This window comes from Sciurus vulgaris (assembly GCF_902686455.1).
Source record: "Sciurus vulgaris genome assembly, chromosome: 7".
In the NCBI taxonomy this organism is placed as follows: Eukaryota; Metazoa; Chordata; class Mammalia; order Rodentia; family Sciuridae; genus Sciurus; species Sciurus vulgaris.
Genome location: NC_136467.1, coordinates 148,070,576 through 148,093,986, shown reverse-complemented (window position 1 = coordinate 148,093,986; position 23,411 = coordinate 148,070,576). Strand labels below are relative to the sequence as shown.

The 23,411-nt window shown below is 43.4% G+C and overlaps 1 protein-coding gene across 6 annotated transcripts in view; it reads left to right on the top strand.

The window, feature by feature from the left end:
- ATXN1 (ataxin 1) overlaps positions 1-23,411 on the top strand; it is a 383,728-nt gene that overhangs the window by 141,862 nt on the left and 218,455 nt on the right. For all 6 annotated transcript variants that reach the window (XM_079147068.1, XM_079147067.1, XM_079147069.1 and 3 more), the window contains one exon: positions 3,821-3,946. The gene's annotated coding sequence lies outside the window, so the exon portion shown is untranslated. The remainder of the gene's footprint in view (positions 1-3,820; positions 3,947-23,411) is intronic.

Below are 23,411 nucleotides of genomic sequence, written 5' to 3'. Positions count from 1 at the left end.
CACATATACACAGAGTCCTGTAAAATTATAAGGGAGTTGGAAAATTCCCATTGTCCAATGTTCTTACTGTACCTTTTCTATATTTAGACATGTTCAGATGCACAAAGGCCCTTATGTCACAGTTGCCTACAGCATTCAGCACAGTAGTGTGCTGTACAGGTTTGTAGCAGGGAGCAATGGGCTAGACCACAGAGCAGCCCAGGCGTACACCAGGCTGGACCATCCAGGTTTGGGTAAGCACACTCAATGGTGTCCACACGGTAAAATCATCTCGTGATGATTTCCCTGAACCTCTCCCTGTGGTTAAGTGATATATGACACTATTGATCCATTTAGTTTTTGTTCACTCAACAAACACTGACTTAGGGACAATTTACATGCTAGGTCGCTGTTGTCACCTCTGGGGATACTATGATATGGGTGCCTCCCTGTCCTTTAAGGAACTTCCCAGGTAGTGTGAGGGATGGAGTTGCTTAAAAGACGAGCACAGGGAAAATCTGGCAGTTGCTTTAACAGGGACAGGTACAGAGTCCTACAGAAACCCGAAGAGGGCCTCAGCTTCCCAGAAGGAGTCCCAGGCTCTTTCCAGGAAAGCAGCCCCAGCTCTGAGACTTGGCAAATGAGTGAAAGCGTTTCTAAAGAAGGTGTGTGGAGGGCATGGAAGAGACAGGAGTGGAGCCGGGCAGAGGGAGGGCTTGGTCGGAGCTGCAGGGATGCATCCAGGCCTCTGCTGGAGACCCAGCCGGCCAGGGGTGGATCCCGAGAGCCCCGCCTGCTGCTCAAAGACAGGAGGAGGTCCTGCACCCGTCACAGTGTGGTGCACATTCATCCAGGGAACTCTAATGAAATCACCCTGAGCAGGAACGCCCTTCCCTCCTCCCTGGCCTCTTCCTTCGCTCCTTCCTCCTCCTACTTGTTCATTCAGTGGACTTCTGAGCAGAGTCGTACCGTGCAAAGCCTCGTGTTGGGGGTTGAAGACAGTGTGAGCGGGGGCGGGCAGGTGCTGTCCTCCCGGAGCCCCTCATTCATGGGGGACAGGCATCAACCGAGGAATCGAATAAGAAATAAAATCATGAAGGTGACATGTATAACACGGGAGAGTGACTCCAGAGATGTGAGGGAGGAGGGAGGTCAGGGTGGGAGGACCGAGCTCAGGGTGCTTGGAGAAAGAAACACAGGGTGGCTGATGGAAGGAGGACGTCACCTGAGAAGACCCAGCGGCCTAGAAGAGCAGGACGCTTTTAAAGAATTGCAATAAGGCAGAAAAGCTGGAGGGCGATCAGGAGGGAAGAGAAGGGGCTGGACCATATGGGCCTTGGGGGCCACCGTAGGAATCCAAGTGCTGGTGTCAGGCAGGAGCCAAGGGTGGCTGTGGGTGGCAGGGCTGGAAGAAGGGAGACCAGCCAGGGGAGGCGTGGGGTGAGGTGTGTGCCAGCAGTTGAACGTGGAGCCTCATCTGGGAGAGGATCATGTTGGAGCCATTGCCAGGCTGGGGAACACGGGGGAGGGAGGCATCCACCCCGTTCGGATTTTCAGAAAATGTTAAGGTAGAGGAGGCAAGGCCACTTGGGAATGGAAGCTGGAAGTTGACCTTGAAGAGTAAGAAGGAGGGAGGGGGAAGGAGTGGTGCTGGAAGGGAGGGTCGTATACAAGGCCCAGAGGCCTCCCCAGAACAGAGCCAGGAAGTCCTGCCCGAGCACACCATGCAACAGGGGCCTCACTGCGGGACCCACACCAGTCCATTTTCAACTACTACCATGAAATATATGGGCTGGGTTCTTAATGAGGAAAAAGGCTTATGTAGCTCACATCTTTGAAATGTGGGAGCACAGACAGCAGGGACCTGGCCTTGGTGAGGGCCCACCTGACCGTGTCACATTATGGCGGATGGTGCCACGGTGGGAGCTCAGATGAGAGGGAGGAATCACATGGCCAGACAGAAAGCCAGCGAGAGGGAGGGGCTCGTCTTGCTTGTTTTTAATGACAGCCCTCTCTCAGGAACCAACTCTGGACCCAGAAGTATCTTAATCCCCTCTCAGGTCAAGTGACTTCAGTGAGATGATTGCTTGCTAGTAGGCCCCACCTCTTAAAGGTCCCACCACCTCTTAATGCCGCCACCCTGGGAGCCAAGCTGCATCCCAACCATGGCAGGACGCATAAATAATTCTCTTGATTCCTTGACAGGCCCATGTGTTTTGAGTTGTGATGAATCTAAGACCTGTGGTATGAAAAATTTGTAAATAGGTAAACATGTTGGAGTATTTTTAAACTCAGGGATCTATTATGTTTAGAAATTCCTATCTTTGTTTTTATCTTTATTTAGAGATTCACAGATGGCTTTTTATCACCTGTCTTCTTTCTAATGAAACTTAACCACTTAGGTAAGACTTGGATTTTAGGATTTTACTTAGTATTATGGCATCTAGATTTGGGATTGCTTGACATTTTTAAAAAATTTACTACAATATATCAATTCACTCTCAATTGCAATATAAATACGTTGAGTTCAGTTGAGCCTGATAATTAAAACCAAAGGACAGTCAAATTCAAAAAGTGACATTAGGACTTGGGTGACTTATCAATTTTGGGGGGTAAATGCAGTGATATAATATGATATTTAACTTTGTTATAATAAGGACAGAAATGTGGACAGTGAGATCAATTTTGTAGGTTTGGGATGGGGCTGGAATGGTGAGTGTGGACTCTGTGAACCACATCGACCTCCACACTGGCTTTGACCTCTTAGCTGTTCATGCTCAGCTTTCTCGTTGACCACAGAGGTAGGAACATGACTGGCCGCTTGCAGGGTGCAGTGGAGTGACCTGTGTAGGCCCTTAGCACAGTGCAGGAACTTAGAAGTGTCCAGTTGGTGTTGGTGACATCTCCGGCTGTCACTGATGGTGCTCCTTACCTGAGCCGTCTGCAGGGGCACCAGGGCTTCCAAAGTGAGAGGCCGTGTGGGGAACACCTGTTCCGAACTGGCCTTGCTTTGTGACTAGAAAGAAACTTAGCATCACATTCAGCGTGTTCCTGACGTCAGTCAGCTTTTTGCTGCTGGGACTAAGAGACCCGACCAGAACAATTTTAAAGGAAGAAAGTTTATTTGGGGGCTCACAGTTTCACAGTCCTTAGAAGTCCAGCACCATTCCTTGGGGCTCCAGGTGAAGCTGAACATCATGGCAGAAGAGTGTGGCAGAGGGGAGCAGCTCACATTGTGATCAGAAAGCAAAGAGAAACTCCAGGGTCAGATACATATAGCCCATAGCCACGCCCCAATTCCCACCTTCTCCAGCCACACCCACCACTTCAGTTACCACTCAGTTAATCCCTATCAGAGGATTAATTCACTGATTGGGTTAAGACTCTCACAACCCAATCATTTCTCCTCTGAACCTTCTTGCATTGTCTCACACATGAGCTTTTGGGGGACACCACATCCAAACCATAACAATGACATCGTGTGAAGAACTAAGCACTCTTTATTTCTCTGAACTCTTGGAATCGTGAGATAGGGGAAGAGGAGAGGAAAGGATCGTTTTGCTGATGATGTCCCTAAAGTCAGGGGATGGGGTAGGAAGCCACCCTGGGCCAGAACCTGCTCACCCCAAAGAAGGGGAGCTGCTGGGTCTGTCTCTGCTTGCTGAGTTCTTGATATTCTTGGAACTATGTGCGTGTGTGCACGAATGCACGTGTGCTCTTGTGCTTGCGTGTGTGACGGGAAGATGCCACAGCACAATGTCGCTTTTTGTGACTTCGGCTAAGATGCTGATTGAGGCTGGGAACTTCCAACTCAACCCGAATGCTGTTTGTGTAATTCCAGGTCCAGGCCTCTTACACTGAGTCTCCACTGCCACCCTTTCTACTCAAGCAAAATCTGTGTGAAGAGATCTGCTGGAAGGAGCGGAGGGCCTATGGTTCTGCATTGTGATGAACGCACCTAGTACAGGTAAGTGGCCCGAGCTGTCAGCGCTGGGCGGCAGTCTCCCGGACAGTGGTGGGTATGGCCGTGGCTCATGTAGCAAGGACCTCTGCACAGTCACATCCTCTCCCTCCATGTGTTCTTCCTGCCTCTTTTGTCAAATAGAAGTGTTGCTTTCTTAGTGGGAAAGAAAACAGTTTCTACGTATTTTTTAGATGGCTGATTAGGCTAGATGGCAAGGTACTGGTAAGAAAGGGATGATTCTGAAGGTGGTGTTCACAAATGCAGCCTGAGATGCACCATCAGATGGTGGAAAGGAACATGCAATGTAGAGCATCAACCAACCTTTTGTTCCTGCTAACAACCAGCATCTTTTCATAGCAATATATTTAATATTATAAAATATTTTATAGTAGTATAAAATATCAAACATTTTAGAGTACTATAATTTTGTCATATATATACTGAACAAATATCCTGAAATTCATTCAATTGTTTCCTTCTAGTTGAATATCATCTTTTTTTTATAAAAAAGAAATACGTATGTATACATAAAGAAACATACATATGCATATACATACATATACAGATATATTTTTGCTTGCTTTTCGACTACTGAAAATGTTCTTATGGCTGTGTATTGGTTTCTATTATTAAAGGCTTCCTTAGGATAACTGCCGATCAGTAAACTGCTGAATTGAAGAGTTTTCAGGTTTTAAGACTCTTGGTACTTGTTGCCAAGTTACTTTCCAATAAAATCACACCAGTTTCTATTTCCAGAGGAAATGTATGAGAATATCTGTATCCACAGAATTTTCCAAATGCTGTGAATTCCAAAAATGAAAATGGTCTTTGCCAGTCACGAGGAGTGGTGTGCTTATGTGTCCTTGTGTGTGGGCATGTGTGTGTACATGTGTGTAGACACACACACATGTGCAGAAGGGCATTTATTTGTAAATTGTACTGTTTTGAAGAACCTTTCTCTTGTGGACAGTAGCATGCCTGAAACTTACCAGATTTTGACATTCGAGAAATAATACTAAATCAAGAAGGAGTGGAAGAGCCCTAGGGAATTTTAAGTTCTTTCTTTTTGGCCAAGTATTTTTAGACAATTGTGAAATCGCTGGATAGTGATAATTTTCTGGTGGAAAACAAAGTTTTTTCGATTTTTAAAAGGAATCAAAAGAGATTTACTGAAAAGCCTTCATAAGTGTGTATCCAAAATTATAGTGCTATTATTTAGAAGTAGGTGCATGTTTTGTATGTACGTATGTGCACGTCCAGTGTTGAGGATGGGACCACATGTTACTATGGCAACCCTGTTGGATACAGAGGCTGGAGATCCCGGTAGGCCCAGGGCTGCAGGTCCAGACTGCCTGGACTCAGACTCGAGGTTTCTTTCTCAGTGTGTGACATTAGGCAAGTCTACATTTGTAAAATTTAGATAAAAATAGTCCCCATCTCATGGGGTGTTGTTTCAAGTAAATACGTGTGATGTGTTTAAGATCATTAAAGATCTTAAAAGAACTTTTAATGAGATGAGATAGTGATCATGATGGTTGGCACCAAATGCAAAATATGACACTAGCTGAAGTATGATTCTGGGCTTGTAAAATAATCCTTCCTTTCTTCCTCCTTCTTTTCATTCTCTTCTGGTGTCTAGAAAAATGTTTAATGTACTTCCGAATGACTTTGATTTACATCAATAGAATAATCCCAGTCCTGGAGAGACTGCCTGACCAAAGTCTTCCACGTTTGAGAATAATTTTCCACAGGGTTCTGAAATCACTGGTTCCTCTGTCGCCTGGCCAGGGACACCCTAGGATCATGAGAGAGCAACGCCTCCCTCCCCTGGGGGCTGCCTCAGCCCTGGTGGTTCAGCAAGTGCCTGGGGCCAGGAGTTCCTGGCCTCCTGTGAGCCTCTTGGCAAGAGTCTGGCTGTCATGCACCATATGTGACCTACGCGGCTCATCCTTTCCCTCACTACTAAATAAGCTGCATTTCACTAATAAATTAAAGAGAAGGTAGATTCTGAGCCTCCAGCTCTCAGGCAATGTGTGCTTTGTCTTACACAGACACAAAAGGGAAACCGAGGGCTTCTGAGTCCCTCCACCCTTTGAATTTTCAGGTAAAAGGTTGAAGGAAAAAAGGCCAAAGACTTAGGTGACATTAAGGGGATGAATACAGGGTGGCTTGGATGACCTCAGGCACTGCCTTTTGCTGGTCTCACTGCAGCTAGATGTAGACGCTGCATTGATCTGGGCCTTCATTTCTTTTCTAACTTGAAAAGCTCTGTATTTCTCAGTAGAAGAGGAACATCTGAATTACGAATTGAGACATTTTAGCTTAGAGATTCCTCTCTAGTTGGGCAGAAATTGTTCTCCTTTAAGTGATTATGGAAATGATAAGAGAATAAGACTTGTATTTGTCCACACATGTGTATTAATTCAACAAAATTAGTAAGTGCACAGGGGGCGGGAGGACAACAAATTTGCTGGCGAATATAGGTCAGGAGAAGAGTTCCTCATGTTCTGCCAGACTCGGATGAGGCACCTCGCGAGTGCAGGTAGAAGGCAGCGTGCTGCCTGGTGAGACAGAATCGCGCGGCCATATGGAGCATTTGGTATTTGGATAGCACTTAGCTTCCTCTTCAACTGCAGAATCAATAGAGGCTCAAACAGAGAGGAAGAAACGATTCTGGAGCTGTGGATTGCTGGCTGCTGTGCAGAAACGCAGACGCGTTGATTATCCAAGCCTTACCAGAATCCATTTCTCTAAGGAGGCTGTGGGTGGGCAATATTTAACCCTGTCCCACCATGCTGCGGCATCAGATCTGGGGTCCCGAAGTCTTTGCTTGTCTCCATCCCGTCATCCTGTTGGGTAAACCATCATTGCAGCCATGTAGAAGAGCCCTGTGCAAGACCAAGGCCAGGAACCATCATTACTGAGAACCTACTTCCAGGGATTCCTAGGGACTTTGGGGTGTCCTGGGATATTGCTGAGAGAGAGTTAAAGCATAACTTTTGAGTTGTGAGAAATGGAGACAGTGTCTTTGCATTTTAATCAGGCATTCTTCACTCATTTATTCACCTGGCAAATACTTCTTTAGGGTTTACCATGTTCTCCTACAGAGCTAGACTTCAGAGATACAGAGGGGAATAAGGTAGACACGCATCTGCCCTAATCAAAACTGGTTTGGGTGAACAGGGGAGCTGAGCTCCCCATTCTCACATTCTGGAAGGAAACATGGAGTTAATCTAAAATGAGAAACTGGAAACCAGTGGAGAAAGACCCGTGGATGTGGAAGGCAGGAAGCAAAAGGTGCAGAGGAGAGTCAGGGCCTGACAGCCAGGTTGCAACTGTGGACAGCAGCACCATATTGGCACGTGAAGAAAACAGGGAAAGGAACCACTGGAAAATTCCCTTAGGTGCACAACTGCAGGGCCAGTAATGCTGGGCAGCCATTGATCGCTCAGTTTAGGTAACCTGAACAATGCATTGAATTGACAGGTCGTATCATTAAGAACATGGGACGTGGACCTGTTTGACTTTCTGTGACTATAAACATGCCAGAGGAGCAGATGTCACTCTGCCTCTATCATGGCAAATGGTAATAAAGTAGTCTCCCCAATCCGTGGGGTCTGTGTTACAAGGTGGATGCCTAAAAACATGATTGTTCTGTACCTTATGTATACTATGGTCTTTCTATCCATGTATGCCTATGGTAAAATTTAATTTATCAATTAGGCATGATAAAATATTAAAAGCAATAATAAAAATTAAAAATTATAACAATATATTATGATAACACATATGCGTTGGTATTATTATGAGTAAAATAAGGTTTGAACACAAACACTGTGATACTATGATGATGGGCCTGGTAATCAAGATGGCAACTAAGTGACTAATGGGCGGGTAGCATATACAGTGCGGATACACTAGATGAAGGCATGACTCATGTCTTGGATGGGAAAGAGTGAGATGGCAAGAGATTGCATCATATTCCTCCAAACTTACAAATTGTTTAGTTCTGGAATATTTAAGCTTATAAATTGTTTAAGCATTTAAAGTTATGAATTTAAAACTTATGGATTATTTCTAGAATTTTCCATTTAATAGTTTCAGACTTCACTTAACTGTGTGTAGCTGAAACCACAGGAAGCAAAACCAGAGATAAGGGGGGACTGCTGTGCTTTCCTTCTTTAACTACCTCCCAAATAAATTGGAAGAACTCTGTTTCACCAGAATGCATTTACATTATTCTCTTACGATATCTCTTCTTACGTTATCTACTATAATTTACGGTAGAGTGAGATTAATTCTATCATTAGTTCTACCATTTGTACCCAAAGATAATTAATTTCAGTCAACTTTAAAGAGATTCTGGGTTCCAGATGGAGATGGTCTCTCAGTGCTTTAGTAATTGGTAACCTTCATCTCAGCATCATTTGTGGGATTGGGGTTCTTCCCTTCTTCCCTCCATTCCTGGGTGCTTGCAGTGGTCTTTGAACCCATTAAGTCCCAAGTTTTTAATTCTGCAAATATCTCAATGTAATTGGTACAGGTGCATTAAAATCAGTTGAAAATCATAATCTAGAGCTTTTTATATAATTTATTATCACTAATGACACTAATGAGTATGATCACTAACCATTTACCTATTACTTTTCTTAAAGGACTAGAACTCTAAAAACAAATATTTATGTCAAAGTTAACTGTAAGTGGTCTATCTGTCACTCAGTGTGTTTTAGTTGTCCTATAAATGGGACAATGGGACCTAATAAGTTAATAATAGTGTCAGCTCAGAGATTTCTTTTCTCTGCTTTGTGTTCTACGTGTCTTTGGTGAATGCTACATTTCTGGTTTGGGTTTGCTATCTCTGATGGGCTCTTATTATTCTCTCTGTCAACAGCTCTCTTCTGGGGCTAAACCGTCTACCATAGGGAAAACACATTTCTTCCTTTCTTTGACAAGCTCATTTTAATTGTGCATACCAGTCCTGTACCCACCTGCCACCCAACAACAACACACACACACAATGCATTCTGGAACACAGGGCCTTTTCCCAGTGAGGGATTTGGAATGCGCTTTTCTTTCAAGACAGTTAAGTAAACTATCTAGAGGTCCTTTAAGTATTTAAAAGAGATCTCCCATAAATCTGTTTTTCAGCATAACTATGTTCTTTCCTTTCCCTCTGCAATTGCTTCAATCTGGAGGTAGCATCCATCCTCATAGCTAGCTTGGGGGAAGGCATTTTAAGACACCTAATGATATTTTTCATCATGAAAGGAGACTTGTAGGGCCCAAGACCAAAGCATACATAGTGTTTTAAATGTAGGCACACCTCTTCAAAACTATCTTGGAGAACATTAGCCTAGTTTCTAAAATAAAACACCAGCATTCCTTATCAGGTATTTTATTCTTTAAAAGTTCGATAAATAATATGATTTATGGTATCAGTATGGAAACATTCACATAGTTGTAATAACTTTCCTGAGATAAAGTAGAATATTTTGTTATCTGATCGAGGAAAGCATGTTAGAAAATGGTCCTATGGAAGCCTATCATTTTGTCTTTCCATCTGGGACTCTGAAGCAGAGTGCTGTGGAGATCTCCTGCTCTCACCCTTGGGAGACAGTACTGTTCAAAGCGTGGGCAGTGACGAAAGGCGAAAGATAACTCTGAATCAACTGCATCAAAATGAGAGCGTTCTTTTCAAATTACTGTCTTTTTTCCCCTTAACATTCACAAAATGAAGTGAAACATTAAATACATTTTCCAAGTTCTGGGATCGTAAAAGCTTTTGCTGTTATAGTATTGCAAGGTGGACACGAAGATCCCATGACCCCTTTTCCTCCTAACTCAAGACCCGCCACCCCAATTACATGGATTTCATTGAATCATTGTTCAAAGAGGGAACCATTCATGGATTATTGAAGCAACCATCGTGTTGTAAGATTTGGATATAATATACCAAACATCTTGGGAGTCTTTTCTTTCTTTCTTTTGATTTAGTAAGAAGTGGCTGGGCACTGTGGCACACACCTGTAATCCCAGTGGCTAGGGAGGCTGAGGCAGGAGGATCCTGAGTTCAAAGCTCAGCCTCAGCAAAAGCGAAGTGCTAAGCAACTCAGAGAGACCCTGTCTCTAAATAAAATACAAAACAGTGCTGGGGATGTGGCTTAGTGGTTGAGTGCTCCTGAGTTCAATCCCCAGTTCCATAAAAAAGAAAGAGAAAAGAAATGACTCTGCCTAGCCACGTTGAGAAGGCTCATCTCCTTAGTTTAAATGAGAAGCACATCACTGATACTGAGTTAGGTGTTCACTAGATGATTTGTCAAATTTGGGAAGATGATTTCTATGACTTGGTAGTTATATTCTGTCCTCTTTGTTTCCTCCCTCATTTTTTCTTTCCTTTAAAATAGGGGCAGTCAGTCCACTGTGGGAATTGTGTACTTAGGAACCCTTAGATCGTTGTGTGGCCTGGCAGGTAGTTAATACTCCATAAACACTGACTGTTATTACTTCTACCACGTCCTTTTCTCCTGCTCAGGGCTCTGGGGTGTGTGTGTGTGTGTGTGTGTGTGTGTGTGTGTGTATTTGTGTGTGGTGATTCTTTTATGTATCCAAAGCAAATAAATACAACCGAATGAGAAACGCAGTGCTGGTATCCTGTGCCTTAGAAGCCGGGCTGCGTTCACCCTCCCTGGCAGAGACGTGTTCCTCTGAGTGTGTCTGCAGAGAAGCCCAAGTTCAAGTGGAATGTCCTTGGGCTTGAGATCCATGAGGGCTTTGAGTGAGGGGTTCAGTGATGCTGTGCCTCCAAATTCCCCATGTGGAACATGAGCAAGCTGCTCTCCCAGGCTTCTGCCACCTCTAAAAATTATATCCTCCATCCTTGATGTTTTAAGACTTGGAAGTCCCAGCAGAGAAGAATCCGTGAAAAGCCACAATCTCTGTTTCTCTTCTCCCTGTGCCTTTAGGTGCACAGGCATTAAGTGGCGTTTGGGTTGTGTTCACCTTTGTGCTCACGTGGAGCTAGGGCCCTGCTCCCCCAATGATAATGATCTTTGAAAAAAATCATAAAACAAAACAAAAGACTTCTTTCAGGCACAGAGGCAACCCCCTTCCAGATGCTTAACCCCTTAAACTAGTCTCCGGGTGGCGCAGAGGGATCATCTCTCCACTTGGCACTGAGAAGCAGCCATCTCTGGAGTGAAATCTGGCAGCTGTGAAATAGTCAAGCTGCAGTACTTGTACGACAGTTTGGGGAAAAGGAGTGAGACAGAAATAGCAGATTTCAAAATAATCCAATTAAAACAGCAAGGAAAGCAGAGTTGGGCAACACGAAGGGAAGACGATCTGCCCCGGCGTCTGACTCTCTCCACTGTTCAGACAGAGTGGACTTCAGCCCCCCGAGCACCAGGCCATGTGGCTGCTTGCACAGAGTCACCCTTGTCCAGAATCTCCTGCACACATCCTGAGGACGGGACTTGCCCCATGTCCCATTCAGCTCTCTCTTCTCCCAGTGGTCTGATTATCAACCTGTTTGGTGCACTAGTGGATTCGTTGTCACCCCTTTTTTTTGCCCCTGCACAGAACAATATCCTAGCTAGGTATTTTTGACATCAGACTGCACTAAACTGAAAGGAGTCAGAGCAAAGCACCTTATGACAGACTTTGCAAGAGGAGCTGACGGACCAGAGGGAAACCCTTCTGTTGAGTTCAGGGATCTGGGTAATCATAGTGCTAGGGAAGGAAGAGTCAAGAATGTACCTCAGAGCGGGGGGTGTAACTCTGTTGCTTTCCTAACTTGTGGGCTTGATCTCCAGCACAGAAAAGAAAAAAAGAAAAGAGGGAGAGAGGAAAAAAAAAAAAAAAAACAACAGAAATGTACCTTGCAGGTAACTACAGTGGAATAAAACTGAGAGCTCTTTAGATATTCTGTAATGGGTGCAACCATTGTGATACACATTAGAATAAGTACGTGGAGGTCGTGTTGGATAATGGAAAAGAACCAAGCCAGGGGTGTAACAACAATAAAAAAAAATAATAAAAAAAAGCAAAGGGAAGATTTGTGAACATGGTTAGAAATGGTCAGATCATCCCAGAAGAGGACAAAAGATCTCTCGAAAGGGAGATTCCTGGGAATAAAGGCAGCAGATGATAAAACAGCATGAGCATTTTTAGTTTAACCAGAAAAGAGAACTTTAGAAAGAAATTTAGGAATTAAAGAGTTGGTTTCATTTAGAAGCACATAAAATCTTTAGGTAACAAGCAGAGTTCATATAGGCTAACTATTATAAAATGGAACCAAAAATGAATTGAAGAAAAATTAAATAAAACTCATGGAGTAAGAAAAAAAGAGATTTGGTATCAGAGATTTTGGTTTTGAGTTTCAGATCTGCAGTTTATTAGCAGTGTGACCTTAGAGAAATCATTTCAAATCTGAGTGCTTTTTTCCCCCCTGATCTATAAAATAGCAATAATTACAACATGTATCTCACAGGGATGTTTCAACGATCAAGTGAGATAATGCATTGGATATGTTTTGAGAATTGAAGACTCCAGTATTATTCTATATGTGTAGCTGACATTTTTCATAGCATGGAGTAAACTTTTAGGGACAGTGATCACCTATGGGAATAATTTCAGGGATGATTCATGTCTTGGAAAAATCTATTGTGTAAAAATTTAAAAATACAAGGAGTTATCTTTTTTTTTTTTTTTTTTGCTCCTCATTTTTCTGGCCCAGAAGTTCTTCTATGTTTGTAGAATTTTTCTGAAAATTTTCTGGCAAGCTCTGTGAGTTGTTCAGTCTCAGTGGTACACTAACTACGTGATTTTATAGTAAATATTGTTTGTGAGTAAATCTTCAATAACAGATTAAAGAAACGGAAGGCTGTCTTGTTTCATCTCATAGCCCTCGTGTAGGGAGGTTGGGGCAGAGAGGAAGGCTCTGGGGGCTGGAACAAGAGTAACCCAAGCTGGATGCTGAAGGATGGAGACTTGGAATGGAGGAGGGGAAGCCGGTGAGTCTCTACCAAGTGTGTGCTGCTGCCCCGAAGTTCCCTTTATGCATTTGCCCATCTGTCTCATTAGCTTCTGTCTCTTAATCACAGACTCCATAAAGTGTCTCCTCATCTTTTTTTATCTTCTTAATCTCCTAGAAAAGTTAACGGAAGGAAATCAACTGGATTATGTGCTGTTTGTGTGTGCTCGCTACATGCCGGGGGTGGTGGGGAGGAGCAGCATCTATAAAAGCATGCAGATGAATCTGTATGCATCTGAGCGTATTTGTGAGTGCATTCATGTGAGTGTGTGTATGTGTGTGTGCGCGCGGGCGCCCACAGACACAACACATATGTGCATGTGTTGTGTACTCTCGAACATGGAAAAGACACATTGACATTAATTAGAAAGGGTGATATAAAACAGCGAGAGGAAAATTCCTTTTGGCATTTGCTATGATAATTAAAGTGTGTGATGTAACATGTGCAGGGGAGGGTTTGCTTATTCATCGTTTGAAACAATAGCAGGAGTTAAATATTAACAGGTTGAAGTGTCAATAAGTCCCTGAATACAGATTCTCTATTGTGCGAAGTTCTTGCCATGAGACAGTGTGTTTTCGCTGTCCTTGCTTGCTTTGGACCAAGAAGGTTGCAGAATGTAATTTGTGGCAGAAAGTGGACCCCTGTTGTCTGTTTCTTTCTCCTGAGGTCTTTAGCAGGGCTGAACTATCACACAGAAAAGAACAGCTTTGTTTGGAAAATATAGTAGGAACAGTACCAGAAAATTGAATTAAGTGAAGAAATGGAGAGAGCCATCTTTGATTGATGATGCTTCTTATTTCTCTTCATTATTCCCTGTGAAGAAATAAAAAACATGAAATTGGATTTGAAAACTGGGTTAAGACAAGTGACTTCTCAGACTTTTTTAAATCTTAGCTGTTTCCTGTTTTCTTAGTAAAGCACATAGCCGTCACCTAAAGGGTCTGTGTGTGTGACTTTAAATCTTCCTGAAACGCGTGCCCTTCTGGTTTGATGGTAGGAATTAGCTTTTAGGATGCAGAGACTGAGTGTGCCTAGGTAGTTATTTGTCTCTAAATATTTTAATGATTTTATTAATGAATTTTTGTTCCTAGGAGATTTTATATGCCCACTTATTTTATACAGTAAAGAAGGGCACAGAATACTGTTTGGGCTCAAGAAAGTCTTCCTTACCTTACCACCCCACCCCTTTTTCTCTGAGTGACCTTTACATTCCCATTTGGGCTACCACTGTACTATCTGAATACTTGGAGCAGAGAGAGACGTGTAGACGACATGTGAGCATCTACTACCTAGGCTCAACCCCCAAGGGGAGGCACTGTTTTATTGGTTGGAATAATTCTAGTGTGTAAGCCAAGGCCCTAAAGGTAATTTCTTTATTGAATAAATAGGGGACTGGCTCTAGCACCTATTGTGTGCCAGCTGTTGTCTTAGATGTGAGGAGCAACATACAAGAAAAATGAGACGCGGTTTCCTCTCCTGGGAAGTGGTATAAAATCTCGCTAAGGCTTAGAACAACTGGAGGAATGATATAAATATTGGATGATACCCCAAAGAATAAAGGAAATATCCATAACATTCATACGGCTGTGAATTTTTTAAAACCATGTAAATAGTTAAATGGGGCAAAGGGACAACTCTTTTTACAGAAAAATTTCCCATTAATGGAACTAGAAACGCATCACTAGACTCCACAGTAATAATTGCCAGAGGAAAGGGATTGCCACGGGGAGGAATTCCGTGGGCACAGGTGGATTCAGTGGGTGAGGACTGAATATGGGATATTTGCAGATTTTCAAAGCATCTCTCCCCAAATCATGTAGTAGCTAGAAAGAGAAAACGGTGATGCTGCAGGGAAGAATCCTGGTGGACTCCAGCTTCACTGATGAGCCAGGTTAAGGGACACACACTGACATTGTCTGTCCCCTTGGCACCAAGGGCATCTCATAATGCAGATCCTCATTCAAACCAAGAGAAAATTCCTCTAGACAATCCCTCCTGGGAGGACATTTCAGAAAATAACTGACCATTCTTCTTCCAGAGTGCCAAGGTCTTTAAAGACAGGAAAGGACTGGAAAGTGGTCCCCTATTTGGGGGAGACAAAAGACACACGTGATACCACATGAATCCTCCATGGTTGGACCCTGCAACAGGCAGAAAACCCTGCTGAGTGGAAACACTGAGGAAATCCTAATGAATTCTGTAGTTCACTCAGCAGTGTTAACTCAGCCTGATTTTCTTGTTCTGCTCTTTGTTCTGGGGAGAAGTCAGATGCTACCAAAGGGGAGGCTGGGGAAAGGGGGGAAGGGAGAGCTATCAGTTTGGCAGCTCAGCCAAACTGAGTCAATTTAAGTTATCTTTAAAACAGGGAGGGCACAACACCAGTGCCCAAGGGGCGATCGTCACGGCGTATGACTGAGAGTTGGTGGTGGGGTGACCACTCCAGGAGCAGTAGGAGACATGGAGATTGAGAGGCGGTCAGGACAAGGTTCCCCGAGAAGCAAACCTTGATCTGGCCCCGAGGGGAGGTGAGGCAAACTGAGGGCTCTTTCCAGATGCAGGGGCAGCAGGGACCAAGGCACAGGAAGGGGGCAGACGGCCTGTGTGGGATATACCCAAGGGGCCAGCGGGGTGAGGCAAGTGTTTTGCTGGGGGTCAGGAGGAAAACAGATTCCTCAACTCCAGGGAAGGCAGTGCCGGGGATCACTGGGACCTGGCCAAGGAGTCTGAAGTTAACAGCCGGCGACCCAGTGCTACAAATTCTCGTTCAGGAAAGGACTTGGTGAGGTGGTATATGCAGATGCACTTAGGGTGCCTCACATCCCAACAAACCCGTCATTCTGTTGAAGATACTGAAAGCTACAGCTCGCCTGTGGAACATCCTCTCTCAGCAGCACAGCACGCCACAGTCACAGGCTCCCCTGGGTCCTGGCGGGGCTGCGACTGGTGGCTGAAGTCGGGAGAGTTGGGGCAGCTGAGTTGGGAGTTAGTGATCACTAGAGCTTGTTCACTGGCGGAGAGGACATGTTCCAAAGCGTTCCAAGTGGAAGACTCATAGAATGTAGTGATGGATGGGTTTGGAGGATGAAGAGGGAGGAGTTGGAGATCATTTCTGAGTCATGCTTATGAGACAGGCGATATTGGTGTTGCAGTTGAAATAATTTCTTCAGCAGGTATTTGAGTGCCTACATGGAAGAATACTATATTATTGGAGTATTACTGGAGTATTAATGGTGGATTGTGGGTACCTGCAGTTTCTACCATATTACAGCGTAGATCAGGAAGCCCATGGCGTGTGCTGGACTGAATGGATGGATGGGTAGCCGGGTGAAGCCCACCTGCAGAAGCTCTCTGCCGTCCACATTAAAACATGGAGGGCATTTCTCTGCTCTCTCCTAGCAGTAGTCTTGAAGTGGTAGATTGTCTTACAAGTTTAAGCTTCCTTTCTCTTGATGAAGGTCCTCACACACATAAAGCAAAAAGACAAAAACCCTATGGAGTCACCATTCTACACTGGAAAAACCCACACGTCCTCCCTTACCTTTGCCTAGATAGCCATCCCAGGGTCCCAAAAGTACCAGACAGGAAAGTTAAAATGCCACAAACAGAACTGCATAGAAGAAGAAATACAGAAAACAGTACACGTGCTTAAGCACCAAGCTCCTGATCCACAGGCGCCATGTCTTTTCTGCTTGTTTTGTGTAATATTTCCCATCGAGCAAACTCTTCAATACTGCTCTTCTGGGTAGATTGGGCTGTGTTATTCTCCTGTGCCCCTGGGCTTGTCCATTACTCTCCGCTATTTAGGAAAGGGTTTCCCCAGCTTTTATTCCCTTGTTTTCATTAGTTATTTTACAAATTTCTACCTCGAGTACAAAGCCAGCAATTTCTTTTTTTCAATCTCTGAGACAGGTTGAAAGCGTCCCCTTCAGCAGTTCTAACCTGTTATGCCATCAGTTGCAGTTAGCCTTGGGACAGATGGTTTTGTAGCCCGGCTATCTAGGCAGGGACAGAACTGTGGGTGTCTTTGTCTTAAAAGTCTTAGAGGCACACATTTGGATAGGTGACAGTAATCAGAGTTAGGTTTTGAAGGTCTGTGAAGATCTCCATTCCTCTCTTGGCCAACATTAAAACTGTTGTTTCTTGACAAGGGAGTTCTTATGTCTTCTTTGTTACCTATCAGTCATCAATTTAAATAAACATTTTATTGACAGACAACTGGACAGAAAGTTAACCTCTTTGATAGTTTAAGTGGAAGTTGCCTGATAATTATTTTAAAAATATGCAATTGTAGAAGTTCAGATTCTGCCCAGGAGTTGTGCATTGACCATAACCTTGGCTACATGTAAACTGAAACTTCAAATACCTTTTTAATGATGAGAAGTTTCCGTGAGCAGTGAATTGGCTGTGGTGTATTTAAAACGCGGCTTAAATGGCATTGTGCAATACGACATGAATTGATGTTTTGTGTGGAATGTAAAAAGGAATCGCGCCTTTTGTGGAGTGGACATTGGCAGTGGCAGCAAACCCTATGGAACGGCCTCAAGGCTGCCTTTATGGGCCTCCCGTGGAAGCACCGCGATTGACGCTGGCAGGGTGAAGATTCTTTTATGTACTTTTTAAAAACTAATGTATTGACTTTGGTATTTTTTCATAGGGAACATATTTCAAAATCGTAATGGGAGTCAGTGGTCCTGTGTAAAAGCTCTCTATAAAAATACTCTGTCCAGGTGTTCTTCCCACAGTCCCATCCTTAACCATTCGTTCCCCCCCTGATTCAGAGCACCAGATGAGTGTGCGCACTCACCACAGCGTCTGGTCTTGCTTTGGGGTGGTTGTTATTATTCTTACTGTTAATTTGGTGGCAGAAGTGAAGTCACACCTGAGCTCAGGGAACCATTTTGAACTTGCTCTCACAGACATTGGCAGGAAGAGACAGGCAGATTCCTTACAGGGTACCCACCCATCTCGCCCCATCAGAAGAACTGAGAAGCTTCTCCGGCCATCCTCCTTTCGTCCAAGAGATGGCACGTGGGATCAGAGAGGTCAGTTCTTTTTTCTCATAGGATGCCACATGGGAAATACCCATCATTTTACCTAGTGGACTTTTCTGGAGATGCAGGCATGCGACCAGGGAGGAGAGTGAAGAGTTTTGACGGCAGGCATGACATTGGGAGAACGCAGTGAGGCTGTAACTGAGCTCCGGGTGCAGGACACAGGTGAAGAGCCACCACACCTAAACTTTAAATTAGACTCAGGTCTGAACTCAGAGTTTCCATCGAACCCACTCAAAGTCAATAACTCAATGAAGGTTGTGACAGGTGTTACTTCTTCCTCTTTGTCACTCTCTTCTTCCCTTCTTTAGTCTCTCCTTCCCTCTCCATTGTATTTTTGAAAATCTAGTCAATCTCCTGAGTAGATTTTAAGTGTTTTCATCACAAAAATAAGTATTTGTGTTAACATAGATCTTAATTAGCTCAATTTAGCCATTCCACAATGAATATGTATCTTAAATTCCTGTTGTACAGGGTAAATATATACAATACTTATTAGTCAATTTAAAAATAATAAATGCAAAGTGAAAAGAAAAGTAAGTGGAAGGTTTTCTTTTCCCCATCATCTACCATATTTCTGTCATCTCCAGCTATTAGACAGTTATACATTTTAACTGTTAAGTATGAACATATTTTTGACCTAAGAAAAAATAGCCAGGTGCAGTGGCACACACCTGTAATCCCAGAGGCCTCGGAGGCTGAGGCAGGAGGATCACAGGTTCAAACCCAGCCTCAGCAATGGCAAGGCACTAAGCGACTCAGTGAGACCTGTCTCTAAATAATACACAAGTTAGGATTGGAGATGTGGCTCAGCGGTCAAATATCCCTGAGTTCAATCCTTGGTTCAGAACATGCACACACACACACACACACACACACACACACACACACACACAATGTGCATTACAGTGCTTCAAAATACTGAGGCAAATTATTTACTAGTCTCCTATCAGTGGATAAAACTGAGAACTCATTCCACCTCACATACAGGCCAATTGACTTAGAGTGGGGTTCTGTCCTAATAAACCCATAGTAAATTGAAAATATCACGAATCAAAATTCGTTTAACAGATCTAGCTTAAAAAACATTATAGCTTAACCTGACCTATCTTGTATGGACTATACAATAGGGGATCATAAATTAATTATGGTTCCTTTGAACTTATTGTTTATTCTTATACAACATTCTCCCTAGGGGAAAAAATTTGGCTAGCCAAAATATTAGTAATTTGAGATATATTTTATGATAAATGTGCATACTGATTGTTTTGTGTTCATTTTAACTCTTTCCCATTAGATTGAAAAAGGTCTTTTGGAAATTTCAGTTCTTTTTGATCTGTATTTTACTGATAGTTCCTATTTGCTAGATAACTAGGAGATACTCTTGAATAAACTATGTTGAGATTTTTTTTTTTTTTAAAGTAAGTGGAAGGAATGAACTGTGAACGAATGAAAAAGCAAGCTACTTTCAATTTCAACAAGATTGCAAGTGTTCTCACACCTGTGGATTTGGTCGTCAAAATCATATGATCCTATTTCTTCTCCAGAACACATATTTCTGTCACTCTGATTTACTTATGACACCTGGAAATGGGGGCGGGGGAAGAAAGCCTTCTCAGGAAGGGAAAAAATGACCAATGAAGAAATTCTATGTTTTATTCCTTCGGTGTGACTCTGAGGTCCCCAGAGCCCAGTGATTTAGAACAACATTCAAAGTAAGGTTGATGAGTTCAGTTTAATTCTCTAGTTGCCACGTAGATCAAAAAGAATAAGAAGGGTTTCTAGCCTTAAATATACCAGCCTCTGTGAAGGAAGGAGAAAATCCATAAAAACTAGAAGCAGTGACATTGTAAAATCTAGCCGTGTGGGGCCGTGTAGTTTGAAAACAGTAGGCCTAGTGGGCTGTTCAGAGTAGGTGAACATGAAGGACCAATTCCTGAGCTGCAGTAAAGATGGACACAGTAACACTCAGGGCCGAATGGGAAAAGAAGCTTCCTTTGGATCCTCTGACAGTTAAGTAGGGGTATTCTACCACCAGGCAGTGGGTGCATCTATATAATGGTGAATTCAGCTCAAACATTCCCTAGGATGTTGGGAGATTTGAAAGATCCTCTGCCCCTGGCCAGCTGTTAGGGGAAGAGAGAGCCAGTGGTCTCCGTGGAGGTTTGTTAATGGAATTGACAGAACTGGATCTCGTGGACCTAGCTGACTGCATTGGATCTGGGACATGTCCACCCTCTGTCAAGGAGGACACACAGGGAAGCTGGTTTGTCAGAAACTTGCCAGCCTCTGCCAGGACTGGCTCCTTCCTGACCTGATATCATCCTTCACTGTTGGCCTTGAGGACCCCATTATGGGCTGGATATCACACCTCTGTCCTAGGCACAGCCCGAGCCCACTGGGTTGATGTGTCAAAACCCTTCATCTGTCACACCATCTGGATCTGAGCTCCCTTTCCCTGCGATTATCTGCAGTGGAAGAAGAGCAAGCAGTCATGAGTGGCTTCACATGCCAGGACAAGGGACCTTCCAAATAGTGCCACTGACAGAAGACACCCCACCATCATCCTGGGCTGGGATGGAAACCTTGCCCTTCATCTGTGCCCTGTGATCAGGAACCTGCTTCTACTTCTTCTGACTGTACTTCTAAGAACTGGGTCCTGATCCTATTGACCATGGCTCGGTTCCCAGGGAACCTTGTCCCAGTCTTCATTATGTGTGACATCTCTTCACCTGCGTTCTACACTCAGCGCTTGGTTGTATCCTCACTCCACTCTCCCAAGATCATACCTGCTGTGAAAACTCTGAAACAAGCCCTCACTCTGTCGAGCCCTTGATGGGTATTTGATTGCCAGATGACCGCACACCGGAGGCAGGGTTTGGGAGAGGGATTGAGGCTTAACTGTGTACCGTGACTTTTGTACCCTTTTTATGGGCTGGGATGAAACATGTAGACAGTGGAAGAAGCATAGGAAGAGAAGCAGGCAGATGTCAGAGAAAACTCTGGAAGTTCCAGGTAAGAGGGAAAAAGCTTCTCACCCTGAGGCTCCTCATATTCTTACCTGCTCAGCATTGCGACAACATGTTTGAGAGCTATTGGTAGTAGGGTCTGTCTACATCATGGGCTCGATAGATCTTGTTTGCTTTCCTGCAAAACTAAACACCGTGTATAATGTGGTTCCTCTGGGAAAATGAGTTTGGAGTTCCAAATAACTGATTTACAAATGAACTTTCTGTGCACAACTCATTCATAACTCGAGGACGGCTTGTCCTGGGCATGTAACCCAGAGATAACATTTATCTGTGCTTTATCAATATGGGCTTGTCAAGTTGACTTATGTGTACTTTTCTCTGCCTTCGTTTTTGACGATAGCCTTGCTCTTAAAATTTAATACTCTCTTTCTGTTTGGCGAAACATTCCTTGGAGCTGCTTCAAATACTCTCATGAATCGGAATAGTGATTTTATTTTATCTCCCAATTTATCTTTAGTAGGATGCATGGCTAAGAACATCTTTTGCACAGGCAACAGAAAAAAAAATGTAGGAAAACAGAACTATTTAAAGGAAGTGGGGGAGGGACTTCTTTTCTAGTATTGTTGTCAGATATCTTGCAGTATAATTACTGTTCGTTTGTAAAGGTTAAAGAAGTCTGAAGTTTTTAATTGCATGTGAGTGTGTATGTGTGTGTGTGTGTTTTCCACACATAGAAGGGGAAAAAAAAAAACTAACACGTCAAAGCAAAATAGCTTGTTAACATAAAAGTTATGGTTTTTCGACACAGACATCCTTCATGGATTTTCCGTTTGCTTTTATACATATCTGATGAATCAGTTGTTTGGTCTGTGAAGCCAGCTTGTGCATTGCAAACCTTGTTTATTTGCAACCTCTCTCTGTGTGTCATATGTGTGCAGACATACTCTTGCCCACATGAGATCATAACATGTAAAGGGGGAAACCTGATTGTGGAGATGTTCCCACTCCTAGAACTCACTCTCCACGTACAAGTAAAAATTCCCTTTTGTTGGCAGAGAAGCTGACAGAATCTGATCACAAATGTTGCTGATGCTGGTTCTGTGGGGAGGTAGAAATCGCATGCCAGGGACCGTGCAAGCTTGTCAGCGCGAGATTGTCAGAACGATGTGCCTCCATATTAAGAAGAATACTTTGTCCCCCCCTCACACAAATCTCCCTGCAATGGTGAGAAAATTTATGTCAGCTGCTATTCTGAATTGTGGCTGCAGATTCAGACTCCCATGCCAGCATAGTTAAAATCTAGTGAAGAACAGTCAGGTTTAATGGTCTTTCCCTTCTGTTTCGAACAGTACCGCGGTCCATGCAAGAAGTGTTTCCTTCTAAGTTTATGTATTTTGGTATATGTTTTGATGTTTTTGTTTTTTTTTTTTTACTGTCAGAACTATTAAGAATAATTTCAATGTCATGATCTTTCTCGTCAGCCATCATCTTTCCTGATTGCCGTTATAGATTCCAAATCACTTATATGTTTAATGTTCATTGGTTAACAAAAGCCTTTGGAAGGGGTTTGCAGAAATTGAACCACCAAGCCTCTACCACTGGGGTGGGGGGGAAGCACTTTATGAACTGTAGAGTACTATTTAAAAGTGAGGCACAATAATGAAATTCTCTTAGGTTATTACTGAGCACTAACTGCCAAAAATATAAAAGACAACTTGTGTTTTCCCATAACTACCCTGCTTATCATGTTTTGAGAGTAGCTAGAAGTTTCTCTGATGCCACGAGGGTGTGTTTGGGGAAATCTGGAATTGTAAATGCCAGCAAAAATCGTTAATTAGCCACCCTTTGAAGACCCTACGAGAAAACATGCTGCTGTCTGAATTTTTTAACCCCACCAAAGCACAGAACAGAGCATTGTATTCCCTGTATCTGGATGCAAAATCATGAATGTTAAGAGTAGAATATAAATCACTAAACTTAATGGGTTCACGTTTTATGGCCCACTCGGGCTTATAAATTTCTAGGCTGTGTTTTTTCACATGAAGATACATAAAAGCTTTATTCCTGATGTGTGCCTCTTAACTGCCAATGTCACGGAAACCCCCCTCTCATTTTAGAGGCCCTCCCCTCCTCCAGTGCCCAGGGTCACGCCCATCTCAGGTCCAGTAGTGCCCGGATGTGATTGCAGATTCTATACCCCAGCTGACGTTGACACATCTTCAAAACTACACCGTGGTTCCTTGACAGCCCCGGAGTGTGCTTGGCCTCAGTTTATGTTTTATAACCGACACTCCATGGTCCACAGTTGCCAGTCATAAAAGATGATGCTTTATCATTTGTTCTGTGTCTTCAGTGCTGAACATAAACCTTAACATTTAAGAGACTTTGTTAACCCTAGGTATTAAAGCATTTG